This window comes from Musca autumnalis, unplaced genomic scaffold (assembly GCF_047663935.1).
Source record: "Musca autumnalis isolate F117 unplaced genomic scaffold, ASM4766393v1 scaffold_2, whole genome shotgun sequence".
Classification (NCBI taxonomy): Eukaryota; Metazoa; Arthropoda; class Insecta; order Diptera; family Muscidae; genus Musca; species Musca autumnalis.
Window position 1 is genome coordinate 80,571,205 of NW_027411755.1, and position 12,528 is coordinate 80,583,732.

General features: G+C 27.6%; 14 non-coding genes across 14 annotated transcripts; all 14 read right to left on the reverse strand.

Moving 5' to 3' along the window:
• Positions 1–194: 194 nt before the first annotated feature.
• On the reverse strand, positions 195–313 carry LOC141395705 (5S ribosomal RNA). The gene has a single exon (XR_012410831.1). It is a non-coding gene; the product is annotated as a 5S ribosomal RNA (ribosomal RNA).
• Positions 314–998: 685 nt separating this feature from the next.
• LOC141395706 (5S ribosomal RNA) lies at positions 999–1,117 on the reverse strand. The gene has a single exon (XR_012410832.1). It is a non-coding gene; the product is annotated as a 5S ribosomal RNA (ribosomal RNA).
• Positions 1,118–1,962: 845 nt separating this feature from the next.
• Positions 1,963–2,081, reverse strand: LOC141395707 (5S ribosomal RNA). Its single transcript, XR_012410833.1, has one exon. It is a non-coding gene; the product is annotated as a 5S ribosomal RNA (ribosomal RNA).
• A 685-nt stretch (positions 2,082–2,766) lies between these two features.
• LOC141395710 (5S ribosomal RNA) lies at positions 2,767–2,885 on the reverse strand. The gene has a single exon (XR_012410835.1). It is a non-coding gene; the product is annotated as a 5S ribosomal RNA (ribosomal RNA).
• A 685-nt stretch (positions 2,886–3,570) lies between these two features.
• On the reverse strand, positions 3,571–3,689 carry LOC141395711 (5S ribosomal RNA). Its single transcript, XR_012410836.1, has one exon. It is a non-coding gene; the product is annotated as a 5S ribosomal RNA (ribosomal RNA).
• Positions 3,690–4,374: 685 nt separating this feature from the next.
• On the reverse strand, positions 4,375–4,493 carry LOC141395712 (5S ribosomal RNA). Its single transcript, XR_012410837.1, has one exon. It is a non-coding gene; the product is annotated as a 5S ribosomal RNA (ribosomal RNA).
• Positions 4,494–5,178: 685 nt separating this feature from the next.
• LOC141395713 (5S ribosomal RNA) lies at positions 5,179–5,297 on the reverse strand. Its single transcript, XR_012410838.1, has one exon. It is a non-coding gene; the product is annotated as a 5S ribosomal RNA (ribosomal RNA).
• Positions 5,298–5,982: 685 nt separating this feature from the next.
• On the reverse strand, positions 5,983–6,101 carry LOC141395714 (5S ribosomal RNA). The gene has a single exon (XR_012410839.1). It is a non-coding gene; the product is annotated as a 5S ribosomal RNA (ribosomal RNA).
• A 685-nt stretch (positions 6,102–6,786) lies between these two features.
• On the reverse strand, positions 6,787–6,905 carry LOC141395715 (5S ribosomal RNA). Its single transcript, XR_012410840.1, has one exon. It is a non-coding gene; the product is annotated as a 5S ribosomal RNA (ribosomal RNA).
• Positions 6,906–7,590: 685 nt separating this feature from the next.
• On the reverse strand, positions 7,591–7,709 carry LOC141395716 (5S ribosomal RNA). Its single transcript, XR_012410841.1, has one exon. It is a non-coding gene; the product is annotated as a 5S ribosomal RNA (ribosomal RNA).
• A 685-nt stretch (positions 7,710–8,394) lies between these two features.
• LOC141395717 (5S ribosomal RNA) lies at positions 8,395–8,513 on the reverse strand. Its single transcript, XR_012410842.1, has one exon. It is a non-coding gene; the product is annotated as a 5S ribosomal RNA (ribosomal RNA).
• Positions 8,514–9,198: 685 nt separating this feature from the next.
• LOC141395718 (5S ribosomal RNA) lies at positions 9,199–9,317 on the reverse strand. The gene has a single exon (XR_012410843.1). It is a non-coding gene; the product is annotated as a 5S ribosomal RNA (ribosomal RNA).
• A 1,614-nt stretch (positions 9,318–10,931) lies between these two features.
• LOC141395719 (5S ribosomal RNA) lies at positions 10,932–11,050 on the reverse strand. Its single transcript, XR_012410844.1, has one exon. It is a non-coding gene; the product is annotated as a 5S ribosomal RNA (ribosomal RNA).
• Positions 11,051–11,735: 685 nt separating this feature from the next.
• Positions 11,736–11,854, reverse strand: LOC141395721 (5S ribosomal RNA). Its single transcript, XR_012410846.1, has one exon. It is a non-coding gene; the product is annotated as a 5S ribosomal RNA (ribosomal RNA).
• Between the last annotated feature and the right edge of the window lie 674 nt (positions 11,855–12,528).

Genomic DNA, 12,528 nt, shown 5'->3' on the forward strand with positions numbered 1-12,528 from the left:
CTATTGTATCTAGTTACGTACAACTGAGCATAATCAATAGCGAATGTTTTACATTTACCTTAAAATAATAGGCAGTTGAGTTTTTTATTTTGGCTCTATTTCGGTTAAAAATGAAGATATCGACTTCATTCTTTTTTTATTTAATAGAGAAAAATAAAAAAGAAAATAAAATAAAATAAAAAAATTTTGGACAATGCCAACAACACGCGGTGTTCCCAAGCGGTCCCCCATCTAAGTACTAACCGCGCCCGACGCTGCTTAATTTCGGTGATCGGACGAGAACCGATGTACTCAGCGTGGTATGGTCGTTGGCGAAGAAACATAGTTTATTTTGCTTCATATGGCCATTGATTTTATTGCTTGTGTGTTTAAAACAATTTCGTTTACTTATTGCACACAAACACACAAACGAACAAGAAGTTTTATTTTCGTTTTATAAAGGAAAATGTTGACTGTTTCCTTTAGTTATTAGTGAACATAACCAGTATGTATTAATTTGGCATCAAAAAATCTAACAAAAATTGTAGTTTTTTTAATAAATGTTAAAATTTATTAAATATTGCTAAAAATAAATGTATTTTGGGAAAATTTGGCTCCTTAAATTACCTTTTTTTGGAAATATAGACAATTTTTTTAAAGAATTTTACAATAAAAATTCTTGTTTTTTAATAAATGTTAAAATTTCTTAAATATTGTTAAAAATAAATGCATTTTGCGAAAATTTGCCTCCTTAAATTACGTTTTTTGAGAAACGAAACAAATTTATAAAGAATTTTACTTTTGTTTTACAAAGGAAATCATAGACTATTGTATCTAGTTACGTACAACTGAGCATAATCAATAGCGAATGTTTTACATTTACCTTAAAATAATAGGCAGTTGAGTTTTTTATTTTGGCTCTATTTCGGTTAAAAATGAAGATATCGACTTCATTCTTTTTTTATTTAATAGAGAAAAATAAAAAAGAAAATTAAATAAAATAAAAAAATTTTGGACAATGCCAACAACACGCGGTGTTCCCAAGCGGTCCCCCATCTAAGTACTAACCGCGCCCGACGCTGCTTAATTTCGGTGATCGGACGAGAACCGATGTACTCAGCGTGGTATGGTCGTTGGCGAATTTCATTTTCATTTTAAACGCAGCTATTTTATTTAATTCAATATTCTTTTTACAAAGATACTTAATAGCTAAAAGTATATCATAAAATACTAAATAAATATTCCCATAATTTAAAAAAAAAAAAAAAAAAAAAAAAAAAAAAAAAAACTCGTTGGCGAAGAAACATAGTTTATTTTGCTTCATATGGCCATTGATTTCATTGCTTGTGTGTTTAAAACAATTTCGTTTACTTATTGCACACAAACACACAAACGAACAAGAAGTTTTATTTTCGTTTTATAAAGGAAAATGTTGACTGTTTCCTTTAGTTATTAGTGAACATAACCAGTATGTATTAATTTGGCATCAAAAAATCTAACAAAAATTGTAGTTTTTTTAATAAATGTTAAAATTTATTAAATATTGCTAAAAATAAATGTATTTTGGGAAAATTTGGCTCCTTAAATTACCTTTTTTTTGGAAATATAGACAATTTTTTTAAAGAATTTTACAATAAAAATTCTTGTTTTTTAATAAATGTTAAAATTTCTTAAATATTGTTAAAAATAAATGCATTTTGCGAAAATTTGCCTCCTTAAATTACGTTTTTTGAGAAACGAAACAAATTTATAAAGAATTTTACTTTTGTTTTACAAAGGAAATCATAGACTATTGTATCTAGTTACGTACAACTGAGCATAATCAATAGCGAATGTTTTACATTTACCTTAAAATAATAGGCAGTTGAGTTTTTTATTTTGGCTCTATTTCGGTTAAAAATGAAGATATCGACTTCATTCTTTTTTTATTTAATAGAGAAAAATAAAAAAGAAAATAAAATAAAATAAAAAAATTTTGGACAATGCCAACAACACGCGGTGTTCCCAAGCGGTCCCCCATCTAAGTACTAACCGCGCCCGACGCTGCTTAATTTCGGTGATCGGACGAGAACCGATGTACTCAGCGTGGTATGGTCGTTGGCGAAGAAACATAGTTTATTTTGCTTCATATGGCCATTGATTTCATTGCTTGTGTGTTTAAAACAATTTCGTTTACTTATTGCACACAAACACACAAACGAACAAGAAGTTTTATTTTCGTTTTATAAAGGAAAATGTTGACTGTTTCCTTTAGTTATTAGTGAACATAACCAGTATGTATTAATTTGGCATCAAAAAATCTAACAAAAATTGTAGTTTTTTTAATAAATGTTAAAATTTATTAAATATTGCTAAAAATAAATGTATTTTGGGAAAATTTGGCTCCTTAAATTACCTTTTTTTGGAAATATAGACAATTTTTTTAAAGAATTTTACAATAAAAATTCTTGTTTTTTAATAAATGTTAAAATTTCTTAAATATTGTTAAAAATAAATGCATTTTGCGAAAATTTGCCTCCTTAAATTACGTTTTTTGAGAAACGAAACAAATTTATAAAGAATTTTACTTTTGTTTTACAAAGGAAATCATAGACTATTGTATCTAGTTACGTACAACTGAGCATAATCAATAGCGAATGTTTTACATTTACCTTAAAATAATAGGCAGTTGAGTTTTTTATTTTGGCTCTATTTCGGTTAAAAATGAAGATATCGACTTCATTCTTTTTTTATTTAATAGAGAAAAATAAAAAAGAAAATAAAATAAAATAAAAAAATTTTGGACAATGCCAACAACACGCGGTGTTCCCAAGCGGTCCCCCATCTAAGTACTAACCGCGCCCGACGCTGCTTAATTTCGGTGATCGGACGAGAACCGATGTACTCAGCGTGGTATGGTCGTTGGCGAAGAAACATAGTTTATTTTGCTTCATATGGCCATTGATTTCATTGCTTGTGTGTTTAAAACAATTTCGTTTACTTATTGCACACAAACACACAAACGAACAAGAAGTTTTATTTTCGTTTTATAAAGGAAAATGTTGACTGTTTCCTTTAGTTATTAGTGAACATAACCAGTATGTATTAATTTGGCATCAAAAAATCTAACAAAAATTGTAGTTTTTTTAATAAATGTTAAAATTTATTAAATATTGCTAAAAATAAATGTATTTTGGGAAAATTTGGCTCCTTAAATTACCTTTTTTTGGAAATATAGACAATTTTTTTAAAGAATTTTACAATAAAAATTCTTGTTTTTTAATAAATGTTAAAATTTCTTAAATATTGTTAAAAATAAATGCATTTTGCGAAAATTTGCCTCCTTAAATTACGTTTTTTGAGAAACGAAACAAATTTATAAAGAATTTTACTTTTGTTTTACAAAGGAAATCATAGACTATTGTATCTAGTTACGTACAACTGAGCATAATCAATAGCGAATGTTTTACATTTACCTTAAAATAATAGGCAGTTGAGTTTTTTATTTTGGCTCTATTTCGGTTAAAAATGAAGATATCGACTTCATTCTTTTTTTATTTAATAGAGAAAAATAAAAAAGAAAATAAAATAAAATAAAAAAATTTTGGACAATGCCAACAACACGCGGTGTTCCCAAGCGGTCCCCCATCTAAGTACTAACCGCGCCCGACGCTGCTTAATTTCGGTGATCGGACGAGAACCGATGTACTCAGCGTGGTATGGTCGTTGGCGAAGAAACATAGTTTATTTTGCTTCATATGGCCATTGATTTCATTGCTTGTGTGTTTAAAACAATTTCGTTTACTTATTGCACACAAACACACAAACGAACAAGAAGTTTTATTTTCGTTTTATAAAGGAAAATGTTGACTGTTTCCTTTAGTTATTAGTGAACATAACCAGTATGTATTAATTTGGCATCAAAAAATCTAACAAAAATTGTAGTTTTTTTAATAAATGTTAAAATTTATTAAATATTGCTAAAAATAAATGTATTTTGGGAAAATTTGGCTCCTTAAATTACCTTTTTTTGGAAATATAGACAATTTTTTTAAAGAATTTTACAATAAAAATTCTTGTTTTTTAATAAATGTTAAAATTTCTTAAATATTGTTAAAAATAAATGCATTTTGCGAAAATTTGCCTCCTTAAATTACGTTTTTTGAGAAACGAAACAAATTTATAAAGAATTTTACTTTTGTTTTACAAAGGAAATCATAGACTATTGTATCTAGTTACGTACAACTGAGCATAATCAATAGCGAATGTTTTACATTTACCTTAAAATAATAGGCAGTTGAGTTTTTTATTTTGGCTCTATTTCGGTTAAAAATGAAGATATCGACTTCATTCTTTTTTTATTTAATAGAGAAAAATAAAAAAGAAAATAAAATAAAATAAAAAAATTTTGGACAATGCCAACAACACGCGGTGTTCCCAAGCGGTCCCCCATCTAAGTACTAACCGCGCCCGACGCTGCTTAATTTCGGTGATCGGACGAGAACCGATGTACTCAGCGTGGTATGGTCGTTGGCGAAGAAACATAGTTTATTTTGCTTCATATGGCCATTGATTTCATTGCTTGTGTGTTTAAAACAATTTCGTTTACTTATTGCACACAAACACACAAACGAACAAGAAGTTTTATTTTCGTTTTATAAAGGAAAATGTTGACTGTTTCCTTTAGTTATTAGTGAACATAACCAGTATGTATTAATTTGGCATCAAAAAATCTAACAAAAATTGTAGTTTTTTTAATAAATGTTAAAATTTATTAAATATTGCTAAAAATAAATGTATTTTGGGAAAATTTGGCTCCTTAAATTACCTTTTTTTGGAAATATAGACAATTTTTTTAAAGAATTTTACAATAAAAATTCTTGTTTTTTAATAAATGTTAAAATTTCTTAAATATTGTTAAAAATAAATGCATTTTGCGAAAATTTGCCTCCTTAAATTACGTTTTTTGAGAAACGAAACAAATTTATAAAGAATTTTACTTTTGTTTTACAAAGGAAATCATAGACTATTGTATCTAGTTACGTACAACTGAGCATAATCAATAGCGAATGTTTTACATTTACCTTAAAATAATAGGCAGTTGAGTTTTTTATTTTGGCTCTATTTCGGTTAAAAATGAAGATATCGACTTCATTCTTTTTTTATTTAATAGAGAAAAATAAAAAAGAAAATAAAATAAAATAAAAAAATTTTGGACAATGCCAACAACACGCGGTGTTCCCAAGCGGTCCCCCATCTAAGTACTAACCGCGCCCGACGCTGCTTAATTTCGGTGATCGGACGAGAACCGATGTACTCAGCGTGGTATGGTCGTTGGCGAAGAAACATAGTTTATTTTGCTTCATATGGCCATTGATTTCATTGCTTGTGTGTTTAAAACAATTTCGTTTACTTATTGCACACAAACACACAAACGAACAAGAAGTTTTATTTTCGTTTTATAAAGGAAAATGTTGACTGTTTCCTTTAGTTATTAGTGAACATAACCAGTATGTATTAATTTGCAATCAAAAAATCTAACAAAAATTGTAGTTTTTTTAATAAATGTTAAAATTTATTAAATATTGCTAAAAATAAATGTATTTTGGGAAAATTTGGCTCCTTAAATTACCTTTTTTTGGAAATATAGACAATTTTTTTAAAGAATTTTACAATAAAAATTCTTGTTTTTTAATAAATGTTAAAATTTCTTAAATATTGTTAAAAATAAATGCATTTTGCGAAAATTTGCCTCCTTAAATTACGTTTTTTGAGAAACGAAACAAATTTATAAAGAATTTTACTTTTGTTTTACAAAGGAAATCATAGACTATTGTATCTAGTTACGTACAACTGAGCATAATCAATAGCGAATGTTTTACATTTACCTTAAAATAATAGGCAGTTGAGTTTTTTATTTTGGCTCTATTTCGGTTAAAAATGAAGATATCGACTTCATTCTTTTTTTATTTAATAGAGAAAAATAAAAAAGAAAATAAAATAAAATAAAAAAATTTTGGACAATGCCAACAACACGCGGTGTTCCCAAGCGGTCCCCCATCTAAGTACTAACCGCGCCCGACGCTGCTTAATTTCGGTGATCGGACGAGAACCGATGTACTCAGCGTGGTATGGTCGTTGGCGAAGAAACATAGTTTATTTTGCTTCATATGGCCATTGATTTCATTGCTTGTGTGTTTAAAACAATTTCGTTTACTTATTGCACACAAACACACAAACGAACAAGAAGTTTTATTTTCGTTTTATAAAGGAAAATGTTGACTGTTTCCTTTAGTTATTAGTGAACATAACCAGTATGTATTAATTTGGCATCAAAAAATCTAACAAAAATTGTAGTTTTTTTAATAAATGTTAAAATTTATTAAATATTGCTAAAAATAAATGTATTTTGGGAAAATTTGGCTCCTTAAATTACCTTTTTTTGGAAATATAGACAATTTTTTTAAAGAATTTTACAATAAAAATTCTTGTTTTTTAATAAATGTTAAAATTTCTTAAATATTGTTAAAAATAAATGCATTTTGCGAAAATTTGCCTCCTTAAATTACGTTTTTTGAGAAACGAAACAAATTTATAAAGAATTTTACTTTTGTTTTACAAAGGAAATCATAGACTATTGTATCTAGTTACGTACAACTGAGCATAATCAATAGCGAATGTTTTACATTTACCTTAAAATAATAGGCAGTTGAGTTTTTTATTTTGGCTCTATTTCGGTTAAAAATGAAGATATCGACTTCATTCTTTTTTTATTTAATAGAGAAAAATAAAAAAGAAAATAAAATAAAATAAAAAAATTTTGGACAATGCCAACAACACGCGGTGTTCCCAAGCGGTCCCCCATCTAAGTACTAACCGCGCCCGACGCTGCTTAATTTCGGTGATCGGACGAGAACCGATGTACTCAGCGTGGTATGGTCGTTGGCGAAGAAACATAGTTTATTTTGCTTCATATGGCCATTGATTTCATTGCTTGTGTGTTTAAAACAATTTCGTTTACTTATTGCACACAAACACACAAACGAACAAGAAGTTTTATTTTCGTTTTATAAAGGAAAATGTTGACTGTTTCCTTTAGTTATTAGTGAACATAACCAGTATGTATTAATTTGGCATCAAAAAATCTAACAAAAATTGTAGTTTTTTTAATAAATGTTAAAATTTATTAAATATTGCTAAAAATAAATGTATTTTGGGAAAATTTGGCTCCTTAAATTACCTTTTTTTGGAAATATAGACAATTTTTTTAAAGAATTTTACAATAAAAATTCTTGTTTTTTAATAAATGTTAAAATTTCTTAAATATTGTTAAAAATAAATGCATTTTGCGAAAATTTGCCTCCTTAAATTACGTTTTTTGAGAAACGAAACAAATTTATAAAGAATTTTACTTTTGTTTTACAAAGGAAATCATAGACTATTGTATCTAGTTACGTACAACTGAGCATAATCAATAGCGAATGTTTTACATTTACCTTAAAATAATAGGCAGTTGAGTTTTTTATTTTGGCTCTATTTCGGTTAAAAATGAAGATATCGACTTCATTCTTTTTTTATTTAATAGAGAAAAATAAAAAAGAAAATAAAATAAAATAAAAAAATTTTGGACAATGCCAACAACACGCGGTGTTCCCAAGCGGTCCCCCATCTAAGTACTAACCGCGCCCGACGCTGCTTAATTTCGGTGATCGGACGAGAACCGATGTACTCAGCGTGGTATGGTCGTTGGCGAAGAAACATAGTTTATTTTGCTTCATATGGCCATTGATTTCATTGCTTGTGTGTTTAAAACAATTTCGTTTACTTATTGCACACAAACACACAAACGAACAAGAAGTTTTATTTTCGTTTTATAAAGGAAAATGTTGACTGTTTCCTTTAGTTATTAGTGAACATAACCAGTATGTATTAATTTGGCATCAAAAAATCTAACAAAAATTGTAGTTTTTTTAATAAATGTTAAAATTTATTAAATATTGCTAAAAATAAATGTATTTTGGGAAAATTTGGCTCCTTAAATTACCTTTTTTTGGAAATATAGACAATTTTTTTAAAGAATTTTACAATAAAAATTCTTGTTTTTTAATAAATGTTAAAATTTCTTAAATATTGTTAAAAATAAATGCATTTTGCGAAAATTTGCCTCCTTAAATTACGTTTTTTGAGAAACGAAACAAATTTATAAAGAATTTTACTTTTGTTTTACAAAGGAAATCATAGACTATTGTATCTAGTTACGTACAACTGAGCATAATCAATAGCGAATGTTTTACATTTACCTTAAAATAATAGGCAGTTGAGTTTTTTATTTTGGCTCTATTTCGGTTAAAAATGAAGATATCGACTTCATTCTTTTTTTATTTAATAGAGAAAAATAAAAAATAAAATAAAATAAAATAAAAAAATTTTGGACAATGCCAACAACACGCGGTGTTCCCAAGCGGTCCCCCATCTAAGTACTAACCGCGCCCGACGCTGCTTAATTTCGGTGATCGGACGAGAACCGATGTACTCAGCGTGGTATGGTCGTTGGCGAAGAAACATAGTTTATTTTGCTTCATATGGCCATTGATTTCATTGCTTGTGTGTTTAAAACAATTTCGTTTACTTATTGCACACAAACACACAAACGAACAAGAAGTTTTATTTTCGTTTTATAAAGGAAAATGTTGACTGTTTCCTTTAGTTATTAGTGAACATAACCAGTATGTATTAATTTGGCATCAAAAAATCTAACAAAAATTGTAGTTTTTTTAATAAATGTTAAAATTTATTAAATATTGCTAAAAATAAATGTATTTTGGGAAAATTTGGCTCCTTAAATTACCTTTTTTTGGAAATATAGACAATTTTTTTAAAGAATTTTACAATAAAAATTCTTGTTTTTTAATAAATGTTAAAATTTCTTAAATATTGTTAAAAATAAATGCATTTTGCGAAAATTTGCCTCCTTAAATTACGTTTTTTGAGAAACGAAACAAATTTATAAAGAATTTTACTTTTGTTTTACAAAGGAAATCATAGACTATTGTATCTAGTTACGTACAACTGAGCATAATCAATAGCGAATGTTTTACATTTACCTTAAAATAATAGGCAGTTGAGTTTTTTATTTTGGCTCTATTTCGGTTAAAAATGAAGATATCGACTTCATTCTTTTTTTATTTAATAGAGAAAAATAAAAAAGAAAATAAAATAAAATAAAAAAATTTTGGACAATGCCAACAACACGCGGTGTTCCCAAGCGGTCCCCCATCTAAGTACTAACCGCGCCCGACGCTGCTTAATTTCGGTGATCGGACGAGAACCGATGTACTCAGCGTGGTATGGTCGTTGGCGAAGAAACATAGTTTATTTTGCTTCATATGGCCATTGATTTCATTGCTTGTGTGTTTAAAACAATTTCGTTTACTTATTGCACACAAACACACAAACGAACAAGAAGTTTTATTTTCGTTTTATCCCAGTCAGCATTTTTTGAAAATTTTAATCAAATTCGAGTCTTTTTTGATCCGACTGCACGATTAAAAAGCTAGAATATGAGCTCATTTTCTGATCATAAATGACTCCTTTGTCGGTAGGAAAACATAACCTCAGGCGACTCTTCTAAACAAATCACAAATGAGTCTTTTTCGAGTCGTATTTCAATCATTTATTGGTGTTTTGTTGATTAATTTCGGACCCTTTTTCGAGTCTTTTTAGAGTCATGTTTATAATCATTTATGAGTCTTTAGGGAGTCATTTATGAGTCTTTTTGTTAGACGAAATAAATTAAAAAAAATTTCTTTTTATTCTTCTTTGTTTCTTTCCTTTGTTTTATAGTCTTTTCTGCTTTGTTATGTCCTTTAATTATCCTTTATGTTGCTTGGTGGTTAGTATACTGCTTCTTCATTTCACTTGGCAAAACCTGTTGTGTTGTGTTTGTCTGTACCTTTAATATTATACGTTACATTTATATCAAAATTTTGTAGAAAGTGTATATGAGAATTTTATTTTTTATTTACAACCAAATAAAAATAAAACAAAGCAATCAGTTTTTAATCACCTAACTGTTCAAAATATGATCAGAGTATACATAATTATAATCACTTTTCAAACACCTGTATGACCCTTTTTTGATTAAGCATTTTTCAATCTTCCAGATGATCAAAATGTGACAATAAATAACAAAAAATTGTCACATTTTAAACACCTCAATGATTTATATGTGATTGCTACACATTTGTTGTTGTATTTCAAATTGAACTCTTTTTAATCATTACAGGGAGTCACTTTCGAGTCCCTTTCTGATCACACAAGCGACTTAATCAATTTTTGATCACCAAAAGGACTCTAAAAAGACTCCTCAATGTGATTTTTGAAAAAACAGTCTTCCAAATGCTATCTGGGATAAAGGAAAATGTTGACTGTTTCCTTTAGTTATTAGTGAACATAACCAGTATGTATTAATTTGGCATCAAAAAATCTAACAAAAATTGTAGTTTTTTTAATAAATGTTAAAATTTATTAAATATTGCTAAAAATAAATGTATTTTGGGAAAATTTGGCTCCTTAAATTACCTTTTTTTGGAAATATAGACAATTTTTTTAAAGAATTTTACAATAAAAATTCTTGTTTTTTAATAAATGTTAAAATTTCTTAAATATTGTTAAAAATAAATGCATTTTGCGAAAATTTGCCTCCTTAAATTACGTTTTTTGAGAAACGAAACAAATTTATAAAGAATTTTACTTTTGTTTTACAAAGGAAATCATAGACTATTGTATCTAGTTACGTACAACTGAGCATAATCAATAGCGAATGTTTTACATTTACCTTAAAATAATAGGCAGTTGAGTTTTTTATTTTGGCTCTATTTCGGTTAAAAATGAAGATATCGACTTCATTCTTTTTTTATTTAATAGAGAAAAATAAAAAAGAAAATAAAATAAAATAAAAAAATTTTGGACAATGCCAACAACACGCGGTGTTCCCAAGCGGTCCCCCATCTAAGTACTAACCGCGCCCGACGCTGCTTAATTTCGGTGATCGGACGAGAACCGATGTACTCAGCGTGGTATGGTCGTTGGCGAAGAAACATAGTTTATTTTGCTTCATATGGCCATTGATTTCATTGCTTGTGTGTTTAAAACAATTTCGTTTACTTATTGCACACAAACACACAAACGAACAAGAAGTTTTATTTTCGTTTTATAAAGGAAAATGTTGACTGTTTCCTTTAGTTATTAGTGAACATAACCAGTATGTATTAATTTGGCATCAAAAAATCTAACAAAAATTGTAGTTTTTTTAATAAATGTTAAAATTTATTAAATATTGCTAAAAATAAATGTATTTTGGGAAAATTTGGCTCCTTAAATTACCTTTTTTTGGAAATATAGACAATTTTTTTAAAGAATTTTACAATAAAAATTCTTGTTTTTTAATAAATGTTAAAATTTCTTAAATATTGTTAAAAATAAATGCATTTTGCGAAAATTTGCCTCCTTAAATTACGTTTTTTGAGAAACGAAACAAATTTATAAAGAATTTTACTTTTGTTTTACAAAGGAAATCATAGACTATTGTATCTAGTTACGTACAACTGAGCATAATCAATAGCGAATGTTTTACATTTACCTTAAAATAATAGGCAGTTGAGTTTTTTATTTTGGCTCTATTTCGGTTAAAAATGAAGATATCGACTTCATTCTTTTTTTATTTAATAGAGAAAAATAAAAAAGAAAATAAAATAAAATAAAAAAATTTTGGACAATGCCAACAACACGCGGTGTTCCCAAGCGGTCCCCCATCTAAGTACTAACCGCGCCCGACGCTGCTTAATTTCGGTGATCGGACGAGAACCGATGTACTCAGCGTGGTATGGTCGTTGGCGAAGAAACATAGTTTATTTTGCTTCATATGGCCATTGATTTCATTGCTTGTGTGTTTAAAACAATTTCGTTTACTTATTGCACACAAACACACAAACGAACAAGAAGTTTTATTTTCGTTTTATAAAGGAAAATGTTGACTGTTTCCTTTAGTTATTAGTGAACATAACCAGTATGTATTAATTTGGCATCAAAAAATCTAACAAAAATTGTAGTTTTTTTAATAAATGTTAAAATTTATTAAATATTGCTAAAAATAAATGTATTTTGGGAAAATTTGGCTCCTTAAATTACCTTTTTTTGGAAATATAGACAATTTTTTTAAAGAATTTTACAATAAAAATTCTTGTTTTTTAATAAATGTTAAAATTTCTTAAATATTGTTAAAAATAAATGCATTTTGCGAAAATTTGCCTCCTTAAATTACGTTTTTTGAGAAACGAAACAAATTTATAAAGAATTTTACTTTTGTTTTACAAAGGAAATCATATACTATTGTATCTAGTTACGTACAACTGAGCATAATCAATAGCGAATGTTTTACATTTACCTTAAAATAATAGGCAGTTGAGTTTTTTATTTTGGCTCTATTTCGGTTAAAAATGAAGATATCGACTTCATTCTTTTTTTATTTAATAGAGAAAAATAAAAAAGAAAATAAAATAAAATAAAAAA